Here is a 17,894-nt window from a genome sequence, read left to right on the forward strand (position 1 = left end):
CAGCGGCGAAACGCGTCGGCTTTTATACCTGAGTCATCGAAGGTTCTAGATTAATCCCTGATGCCCGCGTGTCTTCCAGAAAGTTCTAGACAATTCGCGTCAGTCATGCAATCAGATAACAGAAGCGTCGGTGAAAACAGGCAATGGAAAGAAGCATCGATAACGTTCTAGAAACTTCCGATACAGGCGCGTCCTGCGCGGAGCGATAACGTTTAACATTTGTTAGCCGGTGGAAAGCGGCCACCGGTGAAAGATAAACATGTATATGTGTCAGTATGACTATTGGACCTCCTTTTGTATTTCATATCTACTAAAACGTGTTACCACAATGAAGCTATATTTTTTCAAATACTCTTCGTCAGTTAGCAGTCCAGTGGCAATAAAACAAACCAAAGTAAATGAAGCTTTTAAACGTGAATGAAGTGGTTTCCGTTCTGCCTGTTACCTGACTATCACAGAGGGTAGCGGTGGGGGGGGGGGGGAGGGGCGATAACAAAAATAATGACATACAGTATAATAAAAAATGAATGAACCAAAAGTAAAACACGGAAGTCAAATAAAAGATACAACTGATGTGCACTGTTTCATTCGAAAGCAAAGTGCGACATAATATGCCGCATTGTTCCTTCAAACAAGTGGAGTACACAATCTACAAAATTCACCTTTCGTGCTCGTATTTCAATAGCCAACCACAGAAATGCCTGTTTTCATTTATATATTTATTGACTTATGCGAAGTGTCACTGTGCCACACTCAAACAAGAAGCGGCTAGCAGACAGCACATCCAGCAAAATCTGGTGGCTGCTTGTTTTGTCTCTCACGGCCGCAGACGAGCAGATGCCCGTTGCCAAGGCACAGAACCGTCCCCACTCACAAAGTATGAGCAGAAAAGGTCTCTTGTTTCCGCTGTCGTCCTTGTATAATTGTGCGCAGTGGAAGGTTGCAGACTGAACATTGCTGAGATGCCACTGTCCTGGGTGGTGCGCCACTGGCCACTGGTGATGTTGCCATATGCATCTTCACTGTCGACATAGTTCGCCGTCATGTAGATCACGTCATCGTGCAAGAAGTTGTGTAGGACATAACACGCCATGACAACGTAGTCTGCATTTTGTGGTTGGAGATTGATGGCACGTCGAAAGATCCTGAATCGGGAGGCCATCACTCCAAAAGCGTTTACAACGCACCCCCTGCAAATTGAAGTTAAAAAAACAATTCAACATGCGCAAGGGCATGGCTCTGATTAGACGGTAATTAAAGATGCGCTTGTTTTCATCCTGGCCCCTCCCAGAATATGGCCGCAGAAAATCTGAACGAAGTTGAAATGCTTCGTCCCCGACGAAAACGTCAGGAGCAACGATGTTTGTGCCTGGCAGCTGCTTCGGAGATGGAAGGCCGAGCCAGCCCTAGCTCTTCTAGAGATTTTCCAAAGCAAGAAGCACACAATGTGCCACCATCACTTTGACGTCCATAAGCCCCAACATCAACACATACGAATTTCAAATTGCTGTCAACAGCGGCCATGAGCACAATGGAGTATGTTCCCTATAAGAAAATAAAACCATAAGCACATGTTATGGAAATGTGACTTACCGCATTAATTACCTTGTAGTTGTAATACAAGCTGCCCGAATGAGGAGGGGCTTGTATCTGAACATGCTTGCCGTCTACAGCTCCAATACAGTGAGGGAAATTCCATTTTTTTCTCGAATCCTTGGGTTACCACCTGCCAGGCTTCCGTTGTCGGCACCTTCACACATACAAAAAAAGTTGCTCTTAGGTTGTGGAAAAAAATTTGTTGGACAGAAGTGTAACCGAAGCAAGCTAGTCCATGCACACAGGTACTGCAGAAAAGTAGCTGGCGGAGTCGAAGTTTGTAACTATTACAGTAAAAAACCGCCTCCATGTACAGTGGCTCAATGTGTATCTTTAGGTACAAAGGTTGCAGGGTTCTCCACAGCAGCCTGCACACGTGATGCACAATGGTCGCCACTGTTGAGATGCCAACGCTGAAGCTAATAGCAACATCTTGCATGTACATGCCAGATGTGAGGTACCTGCAGAACAAGGTGTGAAAGACTGATAAGAAAGAACTCGGTTTAAAGGGAAAAAAATTAAAGAAGCTTATATTATGTTCAGCAATACAGGAGAACAATGAAAACATCGCAGCGTAATAAGACACCTTGACGAGCAGTGCAAAAAGAACGGAAAAATCACAAGTACACAGGACGGGCACACTGTACGCTCTGTCAGGTTTTAAGAGCGTCTGTCCTTCTCGCACACACACATACACATGCACACACGGTCCGTCCCCTCTGGTCGTCGAAACTCCACCCCAGCTCCAAAATGTAAACACAACAGAAGCGACACCCTGCTCTTCGTCAATCACCGAGGGCAAAGGTTGCCTCCGTGGAGGTGGTGCCGTCGCCATGCAAGAATACAAAAATACAGCACAAGGTTCAATGAAGGTTTGAACAACATTACGTGTTCTGCATTGTTTTTCTATTTTGAACTGATAGGAATAATGAATGTAAAGTTAAAAGCATTTCCATTGCCATTATATGTAACACAGAACGAGGCGTATACGCGCAAAATAATTTTTTGCGGCTTATCAAGACGTCTTCCCGAAATGAAGCAGAAGATTTAGACAATGATAAGTCAGAATTAGCTTCCCGTGTTATTTCCTGAAGATCAAAGTTACAGCGTCGAAACGGGTAAAACAGTAAAGTGAAATAATTACATCGGAAGTGGTGACATGCACTGACCGAGACCAATGCTCCTTAGCTATAGCATGCTTACCTAACTGCAATAGCGAGCCGTGCACGTGAGGGCAGTGGTTCAAGCATGGCATGAAGCCTTGTCAAACCTGCTTCAACAAGTGAGTGCAGGGTTTGAAATGTCTCCGGCGACATTGTGTAATGTTTTCTGAAGTATTCATTGTCTCCCAACATCAGCAAGGGCATCTGCACAACACAAACGATTTCTCAATTTCGATGTTTTTAGATAGCAGCCCCGGAGCAAAAGCTTTCTTTAAACGTACAAGTTCGAACTCACCGTTCTGTAGAATTCGGACTCCTGCGTCCGGTTCTCCCAAATAGGACGTACCCACCAGCGCCTCTGGCTTTCGAGCTTCATGAACAATTTTTTTTGTCCAGGTTGCACAATTCATTTAAAAGGAGAAGCTGCATGCTATCCAGGTCGGGAGCTGACGCCGCCTTCAACATACGGCACGTACCCTCATGATCGTCGCTGTCGTCAACGTCTTCATTGCTACAAATTGTGCCAGGCGCTTGCACACTCAATAGTAGCTTCTTCTTTTGGAGAAGCAAATAATCCTGCAGGAGAAGATTTGTGGCTTCCATCGTACCGCAACAATAAAACTAGAGTGTACAAAACAAAACCACCCCACCACGCCACACGCTTATGCAGTTTGTGCAGCGTTTTCACTCGCCGCAGCTGCGGACTAAGCGATCGCAAAGTCTCAGCGCGTTTAAAGGCTGAAAAATTGTCTAGTATTATATTTTCAAAAAATAATATGAAATTGCAATATTTGAGTAGTTTTCATGTTGTTTCTAGAACTGCACTGGTAACATTTTAGTTCTAAATATATCTAACGTGCCTAGTTTTCATGTTCAAGCGGTACGTGATCCTCTTGTGCTGGTAGATAAGTTTCATTGCCCGTTTACTCTGTCATTATTTTTATCTTTTCTTCCAGTGCGTGAACTAAAAAAATAGATATGCTTACGGCAATTACCTTGGGGTGTACACTGAGATTCACAACTATGATTGGACTCGACTCTTTGAGATCGCGAATGTTGACACATGCGTTGAGCTACTGACATCAATTGTACAAGGAATAATGAAAAAAATGTATACCACGCTGTCATACGAGGAAGTCTAGATGCTCTTGCTGGCCCTCTTGCGATTTCAAACGCTACTTGAAGCAAAAAAAAAAAAACAGCGGCATCGCAAACTGTACGCAAAATTAGGAAGTGGGCACTGGTACCAAAGGTATTCAATATGTAGACAAATTGTGAAAAAAAACTTATTGTACGTGATGAAGCTTAATACCATAAACTTTTTGAAAAGAACTTCAAGAAAGAACCAAACTCCTTTTGGGATTTTCTGCGGAAACAAAGTACAGATAAGGTCTGCGCTGCTGTGCTGAAGATATTTGACAGCATTTGTTTCAAACCGCAATATGTATGCGAAGCTTTCGCTGAACACTTTAGCTCTTGCTTTGTGCGCCCTGACAGCACAACCGCTGTTATCACCTTTGATGACAGCACTGACTGTTTGGTGTATGAAAGTGTCGATGAACATGAGGTTTTATCAGCGATTCAGAAGCTTAAGCCAAAACTTTCAACAGTGGTAGATGAAATTCTCAGCTTCATAATCAAGGGATGCGCTGACAATTTAATCCTATTTTGACGTATTTGTACAACTTATCTTTGAGCACTGGTGTTTTTCCGTACCGTTGGAAGCTGTCAGTAGCTGTTCCTTTACTTAAATCCGGCAACGCTTGTGATGTGCATAATTTTCGGCCAGTGTCACTTATATGTTGTTTTGCAAGGGTTTTTGAAATGGCAATCTACGACCGTATTAGTTCATATTTCAAACAAAAGATCTGGTCTTTGGAACACGGTATATTTAAAGGGCGATCCGATGAATCGAACTTATGCGCCTTTTTGGATACAGTGGGCCTCGCGTGTTTAATCGCGGTGAGGTAGACGCAATCTACTTTGACTTGATTAAGGCGTTCCACGTAGTTTCCCATGAGGTACTTCTGATGAAAATGCAAAAACGTATTTTCGCCGTCTACTGCAAATGGCTCAAAAGCTACATTGGCAGCCGCCGTAATCTGGTCAGATTTTCTAGCTGCGTGTCCGACGAATTTGTATCATCATCGGGAGTGCTTCAAGGCTCTAACCTTGGGCGGTTGTTGTTTCTAGGCTTTATCAATGATTTGCCGCTACATGTCTTCAACTCGAGGGTTTTGTCGTTTGCAGACGATTTAAAATTATTCCGTAAGATTAGGGGACTGCCGCCGTTTACAAGCTGACATTGGCAACATCGAGAAATGGTGTTTGATAAATAGGCTTGAATTGAACATTAAGAAAACTTCTGTTTTGCCTCTTACTAGAAAACACGGCACAGTTATGTTTAATTATACTCTTCGTGGCGCAAAATTATCTTGTGCTGCCCACATACGAGACCTTGGTGTTATTGTTGACTCAAGGCTCGATTTTCGGTTGCATGTAGTCATGTTAGTTTCCAACTGGCTCCCATCCTCCGTTACATTACTTTGTGGGGAATCTTTGGGTTACATTCATGGTGCTGACCTCCTGCATTCATGGTTACATTCATGGTGCTCCCTCGAGATTGCAGAGGACCAACCCCATCTTCAAGTGAATGCCATGACATCACCTGTTCCCAAACCTTCGGGTCCAGACAGTTTCCATTCTTCTATTGCTGCCGATCTATCGTCTATACAACGCAACGAACTCCTGGCCCTTCTTCAAGACTTCCGCTCCTCCTTCGATTGCGCTCAACCATCTTTAGGTCGTACAGCAAGCGTCACACACCACATTGACACCGGTTCCAAGCGCCCTTACGCCATTGACCATGCCGAGTTTCAGCTCCAGAACGGCGTATTATCAATGAACAAGTGGATGATATGCTTACGCGTGGTGTCATTCAGCCGTCCCAGAGCCTCTGGTCCTCTCCTGTTGTACTTGTGCGCAAAAAGGATGGCTCTATCAGATTCTGTGTTGACTACCGCCGCCTCAATAAGATAACTCGGAAGGATGTATACCCGTTGCCCCGCATCGATGATGCTCGCGATTGTTTGCAAGGGGCAGAATATTTCTCGTAACTGGCTTTCCGCTCGGGTTACTGGCAAGTTCCAATGGCCGACCCAGACCGACCCAAGACGGCTTTTGTCACTACTGACGGACTGTATGAGTTTAACGTCATGCCGTTCGGATTGTGCAACGCCCCAGCTACTTTCGAATGGATGATGGATAACATCCTTCGTGGCTACAAGTGGAATACCTGCGTCTGCTACCGTGACGACATCGTCGTTTTTTTCGTCATTTTCCAACTCACCTTGTTCGTCTTCGTGCGATTCTCACTTGCCTCACCTCTGCTGACCTTCAACTTAACATAAAGAAGTGCCACTTTGCTGCACGCCAGTTGACGATACTAGGCCATGTCGTCTGCAAGGATGGCGTTCTTCCGGACCCCGCGATGCTCCGTGCCGTAGCCGAATATCCCAAGCCCAATTCCTTGAAAACACTTAGAAGTTTCATTGGGCTGTGCTCGTATTTTCGTCGATTTGTGCGCGACTTTGCTACCATCATCGCGCCTCTTACCAACCTTCTGACCGCCTCTAACGGCCTGTCTGCTTGGTCAACAGAATGCGACGAATCTTTTCGAACGCTACGGCGCTTACTAACGTCGCCACCAATACTTCGTCACTTTGACCCATGCGCCTACGGAGATCCATACTGACGCCAGCGCTGTTGGCCTTGGTGCGGTATTGGCTCAAAAAACACCAGAATACCAAGAATACGTCGTTGCCTACGCGAGTCGAACGCTAAAGAAAGCCGAGCGTAATTATTCTGTCACCGAGAAAGAGTGCCTCGCCATTATTTGGGCTTTGGCTAAGTTTCGTCCGTACCTTTATGGCCGCCCTTTCGACGCCGTCACAGACCATCATGCTCTATGCTGGCTCTCGTCGCTGAAAGATCCCTCGGCACGCCTCGGTCGTTGGGCGCTTCGCCTGCAAGATTACGACATCTGTGTTGTGTACCGATCCGGCCGCAAACACTCGAACGCTGATGCACTGTCCCGCTCGCCGCTAGCGTCTGACACGGCTTCTCCGTCAGCCTCTTCGGCTTCCTTGTCACCTATTGACTTTGCAGACATGTCGTCGGAGCAACGCAAGGATGCGTGGATTTGTCAACTCCTTGACTTTCTCACTGACCCATCGACTTAACCTGCCTCAAGAACTCTACGTCGCCAAGCCGCCCATTTCACTATTCGCTACGATCTCCTTTGTCGCCGGAATTACGCGTCTGATAGCCGAAGGTGGCTTCTAGTTGTACCTCGCCACATGCGCACGGACATATGCGCTGCTTTCCACACTGACCCACAAAGCGCTCACGCCGGCGTTCTCAAGACCTACAATCGCCTGCGGCAGCGATTCTACTGGCGCGGAATGTATGCATTTGTGTGCAAGTACATATGTGCTTGCACTGCTTGTCAGCGGCGCAAGACTCCACCTCAACGCCCGGCCGGTGCACTTCAGCCTCTCCCTTGCCCGGCCCGTCCATTCGACAGCGTCGGCATCAACTTATACGGCCCGCTTCCCTCGACCACCTCTGGGAATAGGTGGATAATCGTCGGTGTGGACCACCTCACGCGTTACGCCGAGACTGCAGCTTTGCCCACAGCCACAGCAAGAGACCTTGCGTTTTTCATCTTACGCAACTTCGTATTGCGCCATGGCGCTCCCCGTGAACTTTTAAGCGACAGGGTACGTGTTTTCCTGTCTGATGCTATTGAAGCCTTGCTCGTTCAGTGTAACATCGTTCATCGCATGACAAGTGCATATCAAACGCAAACCAATGGCCTCACTGAGCGATTTATTCGCACTCTGGGGGATATGCTCACGATGTACACGGCGTCAGACAGGACCAATTGGGACACCGTACTTCCATTCGTCACATATGCGTACAACACTGCTACGCACGCGACTACAGGATTCTCGCCGTTCTTTCTCTTGTATGGACGTGAGCCATCATGCACGCTGGACACTATGCTTCCCTACACACCTGACTCATCTGAGTACACTGCAATTTCTGATGTCGCCAAGTACGCCGAAGATTGTCGACAATTGGCCCGCTCATTGACAACCGAGGACCAAGGTCACCAGAAGCTCAGGCACGACACCGACCGCTCTCTCCCTACTTTCGCGACCAGTGCCCTAGTTTGGCTTTGGATTCCTCCGAGTACGCCTGGCCTTTCGTCTAAATTATTGGCCCGATATCATGGGCCCTACCGAATCCTCGCTCGGACATCTCCAGTCAATTATGACGTTGAGCCTTTGACACCGTCCCAAGACTTACGTCGTCGTGATCGAGAAATCGTTCACGTGAGTCGCCTCAAGCCCTATTACGACCCCTCTATACTGTCAACGCCTTAAGTCACCAGGATGGCTACGCTCTTTCCCGGGGGCCAATGTAATGAAGAAGACAAGACGACGACGAAGCACTCAGCAAGCAAGCCACAGTGTTGGTGCTAACCACGCGCCCGAGCTTGCGCTTGCCCTGATTTTGGCTGCTGGTCGCCTCGCCGCTTCTTGTCGTTCGCCTGACGTTTCTCGCCTTCATTGACGTTTACACGTGACTAAATCACGTTGCACTACAATTGTTTAGCGCGCATTGAGACATATTAGTGTTATTTCTAGGTTACCAGGAAAATTTTGTCGATACGAGTGTCTGCGCACTCTTTACTGTGCTCTCGTGAGACCAGGTCTCGACTTCGCGTCAGTAGCCTGGAATAGCGTCGGCGTTAGCTATTCCAGTCGAATCGAAAGTGTTCAGGCCAGAGTAAATTCGTACACATCCTTTATGCTAGATACGATATATTGGTCGCCGTCATTTCTATAACTATGTATATATGATGCAGACCTTAGTATGTCTACACTTCATGACAGGCGAGGTGTGCGTGAGATGCAGTTTCTTCATAAAGTTGTGCGTGGGTGCATCGATTGTGATCAGTTATTGATGTCACTGCGATTTTGTGGGCCCCATGCAAAAGTCCTCGGCATGCGTGTGAAGCATGTCCAAACCTTTGACACTTTAAACATCGTCTGTGGTTCGGGATATATGGTCTGACATTTACTTTTACATACCCTGCATTGAGAGAGGTAGGCATTTCCCTTGTTCCAAAGGTTAGCATAACATGGTTTGTGGGAATTTCTTGATCATTTCAGCGGATGAGAATTCTTTTTACTTTGGTCACGTTTTGTTCCTGGAAACCCTGCAGCAGTTCTTCATCGCTCAAGCCAAGAAAGTCTTCCTCGGATATCACACCCCTGCTTGCATTCAGCGTTCTATGGGCTGAAATTGTGACTGTGGCATCGCCAATAGTGGTAAGTTCTAAGAGCTTTTGTATTTGATCCTTGTCATTTAGTTCTAAAAAGAGGTCCCCGCTAGACATTTTTGAGGTTTTATATGTCGGTCCAATTTTGTCTTTCAGGCACTTGGCCACTAGGAAAGGAGAGAGCTTTCTCACGGGTATGGTGTTTTCACTATGGACTACATGGTACTTGGAGAATGTTGAGACGTTGCTCCGAAAGGAGAACTGGAATGATGCTTCGGTGCGGCCTCTTTTCATAGGCCGATAATAGACAACAGAAGTTTGCGCTGCCATAAGAAAATGTTCGTGTTCGGCAGCAGCGCCGACCGCCCACCACAGAGCCCAACGAGGGGACGCGGCAGAGCTTACACACAAGTCTGCACGACGCCAGTCGTACGCCGCTATTATAACCAAATATGGTTTACCCAAGGTAGGATAGCCACACAGGGCTAGCCCTTGTGGCTATCCTTGCCCTTGCCACACAGGGTGCATCCGCCCTTGCATCAACCCTTGCATGCATCAACCCTTGCCGCCAGCGAGAAAAGGAAGTAAATAGAAGAGAGAAGAAGACCGGAAAGGCCACAAAGTGTGAGAGAGAGACGCAGATTTGAGGAGAGAGAGGCAGGAAAAGGCGACTGCCAATTTCCCCCGGGTGGGTCAGCTCGGCGGTGCCGTCTACGTGAAGCAGAGGCCAAAGAGGTGTGTTGCCTCCGCCGAGGGGCCATTAAGGTCCAAGCACTCAGCATTGGCTCAACCCCCAGGATCCCCTTTCCCCCGGACACGGCTAAGCCGCGCACGGCAACACTTGGGAGGGTCCAACCCTGATGTGCTCGGGTACGTGGTGTCGCAACACACTAAACGCCTGCTTACGCAGACACCCCTGCGGGGGCATTGCGCAATCAAGGAGCACAGAAGGCATACGTGAATATCTTGGCAAATATCTACAAGGATTACACAGCAACCTTGGTTCTCCACAAAAAAAGTGGAGAGAGAGAGAGAGAGAGCAAGGAGAGGAAAGGCAGGGAGGTCAACCAGAAGAGCGTCCGGTTTGCTACCCTGCACTAGGGGTGAGGGAAAGGGGCAATAGAAAGAATAAAATAGGGAGAGAATGAGTACTGAGTACACGTGGTAAGATGTACAGGGACACTATAGGCGGTCTCTTAAACCGGTGCACTTCAAATACTGCACTAATGCACGCATCGCTTTTTGTGCCAGTTGCGGGTGTAGCCACGGTCCGAGTATCTTTGACTCAGAGAGTGGTCTCGAGTCCAGTCGGTTTAAAGTGGTCCTGAGAGAGAGGCATTGCACGTCGTAGCGAGGACAGGTACACAATAGGTGCTCGATGGTTTCCTCGCACATACAGGAGTCGCACATCGGGCTCTCGGCCATTCCCATACGGTAGGAGTAAGCGTTCGCGAACGCCACTCCCAGCCACAAGCGGCACAGCAAGGTTGTTTCGCCGCGGGAAAGGCTAGATGGCAATTGTAGACGCAGCAAGGGGTCCAACTTGTACAATCGGCAATTGAAGGCACTTGAACTCCATAAAGCTTGTGACTTTTGCGTGCAAGCAGACGAAGTTCCCTGGCAGTGTCCGTCCTCGCCAAAGGTATTGTACGCGTCTGGGTGTCTTCGTGAGCAGATCGGGCAGCCCTGTCAGCAATGTCGTTGCCGATGATGCCACAGTGAGCAGGAATCCACTGGAACACTATGATGTGTCCTGTTTCCAGAGCATGGTTATGTACTTCCATGATGTCGGATATCATCTGCTCGTAAGTTCTGTGATGTAAGGCTGACTTGATACTGTGAAGGGCTGCCTTAGAGTCACAGAATATGACCCATTTCTGTTCTGGCTCTTCTTTGACGTAGGTCACAGCTGCATGGAGGGCTGCAAGTTCTGCCGACGTAGATGTAGTCATATGTGATAATTTGAATTTAACTGCAACTTGCTTGGCTGGAACGACGAATGCGGCAGTTGACCTGGAAGGTGAGGTCGAACCGTCGGTATATGTATGTATGTAGTCATGATATATCTGGTGCATCAATAGGAGCGTCAGTTGCTTCAGAGCCAGCGATGGATGATTGGCCTTCTTGGTGATTCCGGGAATAGTAAAATTCACTTGAGGCTGTCGCAGGCACCACAGGGGAGATGAAGGCTTCGCCGCCGGTGTAAAATATGACGGTATCCACTCTTGGTGGCCGCTAATCACTTTTGAAAAGGTCGCTTGAGGTCTCTGCGCTGGTAGGGAACCTAAGTGATGGTCGGGGATCCTTGACAGATGACGAATGTGCGCTCTGAGGGAGTCGGCAGCTACGTGTGTCTGGATCGTATGGTCTCTCGCGATGGCTATTGTTGCTGTTGTTGAGGTGCACCGATGCAGCCCTAAACACGTACGTAGGGCTTGACCTTGTATGCTCTCCAGAGCGCGAATGTTCGTCTTGCATGTATTTGATAAAACTGGCAGACTGTAACGAAGGAGTCCCAGGAACAGTACCCTGTACAGCTGCAGCATAGAATGGACTGGTGCACCCATTTTTTCCCGCAGAGAAATTTAAATACCTGAGCAATACCAATTAACTTCTTCAGGTAGACGCAGTGAGGAGTCCACGAGAGGTTGCGGTCGATGATGACACCCAGAAAGCGATGCGTCTTAACATAGGACACAGCTTGACCGTTGATTGAAACATGATACAGGGACATTTGTTGAAAGACACATATCAATAAAGGGGTCAGGCAAGGAGACACAATCTCTCCAATGCTATTCACTGCATGTTTAGAAGTATTCAAGCTCTTAGACTGGGAAGGCTTAGGAGTGAGGATAAACGGTGAATATCTCGGCAACCTTCGGGTTGCAGAGGAGATTGTCCTATCCAGCAACAATGGGGACGAATTACAGCAAATGATTGAGGACCTTAACCGAGAAAATGTACGAGGGGGGTTGAGGATTACTATGAACCAGACAAACATAATGTTCATTAGCCTGGCAAGTAAACAACAAATCAGGATCGCCAGTAAGCCTCTAGAGTCTGTAAAGGAGTACGTTTATCTTGGTCAATTACTCACAGGGGACCCTGATCATGAGAAAGAATGTACAAAACAATGAAATTGGATTGGGGTGCAAATCCTGACTGTCATTGAAAAGAAAAGTGTACAATCATTGCATGCTACGGGTGCTAACATATATGGCAGAAACTTGGAGGTAAACAAAGAAGCTCGAGAACAAGTTAAGGACCGCACAAAGAGCGATGGAACGAAATAAAATGGGTTGATCCCTCTTATATAGGAATCGGTATAGAACACGAAAGTGAAACGTGTCTTCACAGAAGTAGTGTAATGTTTATTGCACATTGATATATAATGTCTATTGGTGTTTTGTGGCTAAAGCGCCCTTAGGCGTTGATGCACCCACGCTGACGCCTGGTGGCACGTCTCCTCCATCACGACTACCAACGTCGATGACCATGAGCAACCGTCGTACATTAGGAAGCTGCACTACGCTGCACACGCTAGCACAACGCGAAAGACGAAGCACGTAACTAACACACTAATACAACGCGCAAGACAAAGCACGTAACTGAATCGTCACCGAGTCAAATCAGCGCGTACAGCGCGTCGTAATTGCAGCCTCCGCGATCAACTTCAGAAACATTTTCAGAGCTAATTGCGGAGGCCACGCTCCGCTGTGCTGAGTACGGTGAACGCCACCTAGGTGGCGTTGGTAGTGCTTCTTGATGCCAGCGTCCCTTCGAATGCTGGCATCGAGGCGTCGTAGTGCTGAGACCACCGAAGCGTTCACTGTCGGTGCACGTTAGTGTCATAATAGACAGTTTTAGCAGAGCGTTGCTTACGCTCCGCTCCGCTAACATTTCACGCACACCGTTGGCTGCAGGAACTGCGTTGATTTGGCTTGTTTGACAAGCGCGTCTCCCAGAGACGCCAGCCACGCGCGCTCAGCGTGGCTGTAAAACGACAAATCAACCAGTAGACGCAGCCTAACGCTCCGCTCAAATAGCTTCGTAGCGGACCGTGGGCAGCGTTCTTCGTTCCGCTGCCGATATAAGCGTTGTGCGCACGCGCATTAGCGTTCCCGCTTGCGTTCCGCTGAGCGGCTCTGCGCGAATCGTTAGGACACGACGGTCTGAGCGGAGCGGGCCGTGAACGCTCTGCTAAAACTGTCTAATGCAGTACTTCTCTTTTCTGCTCGTAGGCGGCGGCACCGCCCCGAGCAAGAGCGCGGGTACACGAAGGAGTGTTAGATATATAAGGCGCGTCTGTGTAGCTCTCTGCAAATGCGTTTGTGGCGCAATGGGTTAAACGCTCGGCGATCTATCGTCGCGGACCGAGAGGTCATGGGTTCGATTTCCAAATTTTGCATGTTTGTGGAACTTTTTCTTCTGGTTTCTTTCTTTGTATTATGTTCTATGACGTATTTCCGTGACGGAAATACGTCAGTGAAGTCTTGGTGGACCCCGGCATAAAACACTTTCGTGTTAAAATGTCAGGCTTAACGTTAAGAGACAGGAAGAGCGCGGTGTGGATCAGAGAACAAACGGAGATAGCCGATATTCTAGTTGACATTAAGCGCAAGAAATGGAGCTGGGCAGGCCATGTAATGCGTAGGATGGATAACCGGTGGACCATTAGAGTTACAGAATGGATACTAAGAGAAGGGAAGCGCAGTCGAGGATGGCAGAGAACTAGGTGGGGTGATGAAGTTAGGAAATTTGCAGGCGCAAGTTGAAATCAGCTAGCGCAAGACAGTGGTAATTGGAGATCACAGGGAGAGGCCTTCGTCCTGCAGTGGACATGAATATAAGCTGTTGATGATTATATAGTGTTAATATCATTATTAATGAAAACGTTGGGTCGAGGAATCGTCAGTTGCCATGCACGTCACTGAAAGATTAAATCATTGGGAGGACTGGCTGATATAAAAAATCAAAGTTCACTTGGGATGCACACTGCAGACAGATCGCGAACGCTGAAGCTTCTGCAAGGAATATCACGTTGGCGCAGAAAGCATCGATGAACATTGATTTTCATATCCACCAGTCCTCCCAGTGATTAATTCTTTCAGTGACGTGCTGGGAAACTGACGAATTCTCGAAACAACGTGTTTCATTAATAATAATATTAACAATCATATATATATATATATATATATATATATATGAACGAGAAGAAAGGCAACCGAGGGGCCCGATTTTTAATAAGCATATATATATATATATATATATATATATATATAATGGAAAGGCAAGAAGGCGAGACAGACACAGCACCCAGTGGCGTAGCCAGAAATTTCGTTCGGGGGGGGGGGGGGGGGGCTCAGGTTGCAGCGCGGCCTCCTCCTTATAGAACTTGTCGAGGGATCAAATGCATGAATAATAACTACATTGCCAATTTCATTGTATATTAGATGCTGCAAACGAATTACTGAACGCTATGCACTGTCCATTACAATATGTATGTTTTCATAAAAGAATATATTCGTATGCCCCAAAAATTGTGGTAGAAATAACTGATATCAATGTTTCCGCGTTTTTTTTGTCTAATTAATAAGTAAAGAAAACATCACATGAACTTTAAAACTATTGACCCTTTTCGCGGAGCAGTTTGTTGTAGAGAAACGAGATGGCACTCACGGCGGCGCGCCATACCTCTCCTCAGCGACCGCGCACGAATACGAAACCATTACCGCTTCTACCTTGCTTCTGTGCTATCAGCTGTCGGAAATGCAACTGAGTTTTCGCTAACACACTGTGCTCCAATCATGCTAGATTGAATAATGCGGATTGAAGACGTGTGCAGTAGTTGGCTGCAAAAATAGTGACTGGCATGTTAGGGAAAAGAATGAATCTGTGTGGCGAAGTTCGCGGACCGCTGCTGCAACTGTCCGAACGTGTTACCGGCGCTTCGTGATGTAAGGATTTCCTCGAGAACACATAAATTTGCTCATCCGCCAGCCTTGTATCGCTAACCTTCAAAGAAAGGGCTTCATCCCCAGAGGGTCGGCAAGAGTGAGTACCACTTGTTAAATTATGACAAAGGGAGTAGCGCCGCTTCCTGTCATAGTAAGTTTCACGCACGTTATCTATACACATCTGTCCAAATGGCAGGAAAACTTACGCCCACTCTATCGCCGACGTATTAAGAATAAGCGAATGGACGCACATTTGAATATGTGCGCACTGCATACACACAATAAATGACGGACTACACCTATGGCGCACCAATGGTCGAAGCTGAATGTTTCGTGACGGTCCACAAGAGTAAGCAAGTTACTAGCTGTAATATATATTTGCTACAAGGTATTACAATGTACAAAACAGCTACGTTTCAAGCCTTGTGCGCAGCAAGAACAAATCTATCGGATTCGGAACTGAGCACACCCGCGAGTGATTAGGCAGAAAATAATCAGATAGTGGCCGCACCGAGGAACTTCACTGAGTCAGAAACTGACAAGCCACTGCTTCAAAATATTTGCCGAATAAAGAACAAAGAGCAAAACACACTAATCCTGACTGAATTCATAATCGGAAAGCTAGGAATGCATATTTAGCCCCGCTTTTAGAAGAAGCACCATATACACTGCTTGCGCCGTTTGGACATAGCGTAATCAGCTCCGAAAGCGCTTTTGCATGTTCTCTGAAGCTGTGATCAAAGCTTCGTGTCGTCCACCTAGTCACCGTCTACGATATCTCCGAAAACAGAGGTTTTCTAAGCTGCGCCGGCGTCATACACTTCCATTGTAAACAAGGAGGCAACAGAGGCAGTTGAGCTTTGAGGCAAGCAATGGACGCGTCACCACGTGATCAAATATGGCAGCGCCCACGGGATCGCCGCGAAAAGGTTCAATATCAGTTCGAAACCAGCAAGGCAGTGCATGCAGCTTATATGAAAAACGCAAAGGCCATGAAATGAATAAGTTCAGGACAAATATTTTGATGAATCTTTGTCATTCAATAACCTTGTTTACATTTTTCTACATATGCAACGGCCAGGAAGAAACCTCAATGACGCTATCCCTCGTTGTAATCGATTGCGCAGGAGCAGCTGTAACTCGTCGTGTATTGTAATCACACGAAGATAATACTCGCAGCAGTGAGTACAAATAAAAAGTGGGAGTTCTGCAAAATATATATTAGAAATGCGAAGATAGAATGGAATATACAAGTGCGAAGATACAACTCGCTAAAGGCAAAGTTCACTGCTTGTATACACAAAACCTCGCAATAAGATATTTAAAAATACGTATGAGTCTCCAATAAATCTACGTATTTAAGTAAACGTCAGTGTATATAATGCGTCATATAAGACAAATAAACATGTCGCTCAGTCACAGATAGTAACTTTGCGCACAGAAACACAGATGATCTAGGCAAGAACATAACTATGATCGCAGAAATTGTGTTATGTACCTGGGCCATGCAGCGGTCACGACAGCGCCATGTGGGTAGAATAATAGAGGAATAATGCATAAATCAGTACGAAAATGTGTAATTTAACTGCCTGCACAAAGCCAGCAATTATTCTGCACCCAAAATTAAAGGAGGGCATTCCTTCGTTTCAAAAAAGAAATAAAAGCAGGTAGCTGAAAATGAAAGACAAGGACAAACGAAGGCCAAAGATGATGCGGTAAGTTGAACTCCCCAATATCCGAGTGTGTTTTTGGCGAACGCCGCGTGGGCCGGGTCAAAATTGGTTATTGGTATTTTCGTAATTTTTGTATTCGCGTGATAATTGTGATCATGATGCCAACTGCTAGAATAAAAGGCGAAAATGTCTGCGGTTTTAAAAGCTAATGAACGGTCATACGTTTTCATAATTAAGAACTTACGAACCTGAAGGAACAGTGCTTTTTACTTGCATTGATTTTTGCTGCTTCGCTATCTAAAGGACAAACTTCTCTCGGCGGGAGAGTTGAGCGAAGCGGTCAATGACTTCGGACAGGTTAATGCCGACGTCTCTGTGGGTATACGTATAGAAGCGCCAGCCTAACCATGCGTTCCACAGACAATGTAGAGCGCAAGTAGTTTTTAGTAAACTCTTGCTAAAAAATATTCTCTCTGCGCTGGCAGTGGTCACTGGAAGGGTGACTAGAAGCTGCAGCAGTATTTGCACATATACATAGAACCTGCTGTCGCAATGAGAGATGGGCATCTATTCCGGTGCTAAAACCTAAAACACTCCCTTGATGTCGTTGGCATACTTGTTTAGGTACCTTGCAGAAACAGTAGGCTGTTCGATTTCAGCGATGTCCGTCGTTTTCGTCAGGAAGTATGGAGAAACAGCCTGCTTTTGAATCTAGGCTTTCTTTGGTGATGTCACCACAAATTTCTATAATTTGGTTTTATGCGTCTGGGCTTAAATACGAGGCATTACTGGGGGAACTTTCCAAATGGTTCTTCCGATATGTATCTCCACAATCAGCTCGCATGCGAAGAAGCACTCTGAAAATGCCTGTATTTTCAGCAGGGGCATTGCTTAAATCCATAGGGCCCCTGTCCCTGTGGCCACGGAGAGCCAGACCTTGTCGCCCGCAAAAAAAATCTCAATAATAGGCCGTTTACTTTCTTCTGTTTTCTCATATTTTACTTTGCCTGCCCTGGTCCAGCTGATCAATCACATTGGGCACGCTTCCTGAAAATGTTTGGAGAAAAGTATCAGCTGCTAGCTGACAGACCCGGTGATATTTAGTATTTTAGTGTGTGTGGAAGATTGCGAACGCGTGCTTCCATTTCTGGAA

General features: G+C 46.7%; 1 pseudogene; it reads right to left on the minus strand.

The window, feature by feature from the left end:
• Nucleotides 1-817: 817 nt before the first annotated feature.
• LOC125940943 (uncharacterized) lies at nt 818-1,539 on the minus strand (annotated as a pseudogene).
• Between the last annotated feature and the right edge of the window lie 16,355 nt (nt 1,540-17,894).

This window comes from Dermacentor silvarum, chromosome 10 (assembly GCF_013339745.2).
Source record: "Dermacentor silvarum isolate Dsil-2018 chromosome 10, BIME_Dsil_1.4, whole genome shotgun sequence".
Taxonomy (NCBI): Eukaryota; Metazoa; Arthropoda; class Arachnida; order Ixodida; family Ixodidae; genus Dermacentor; species Dermacentor silvarum.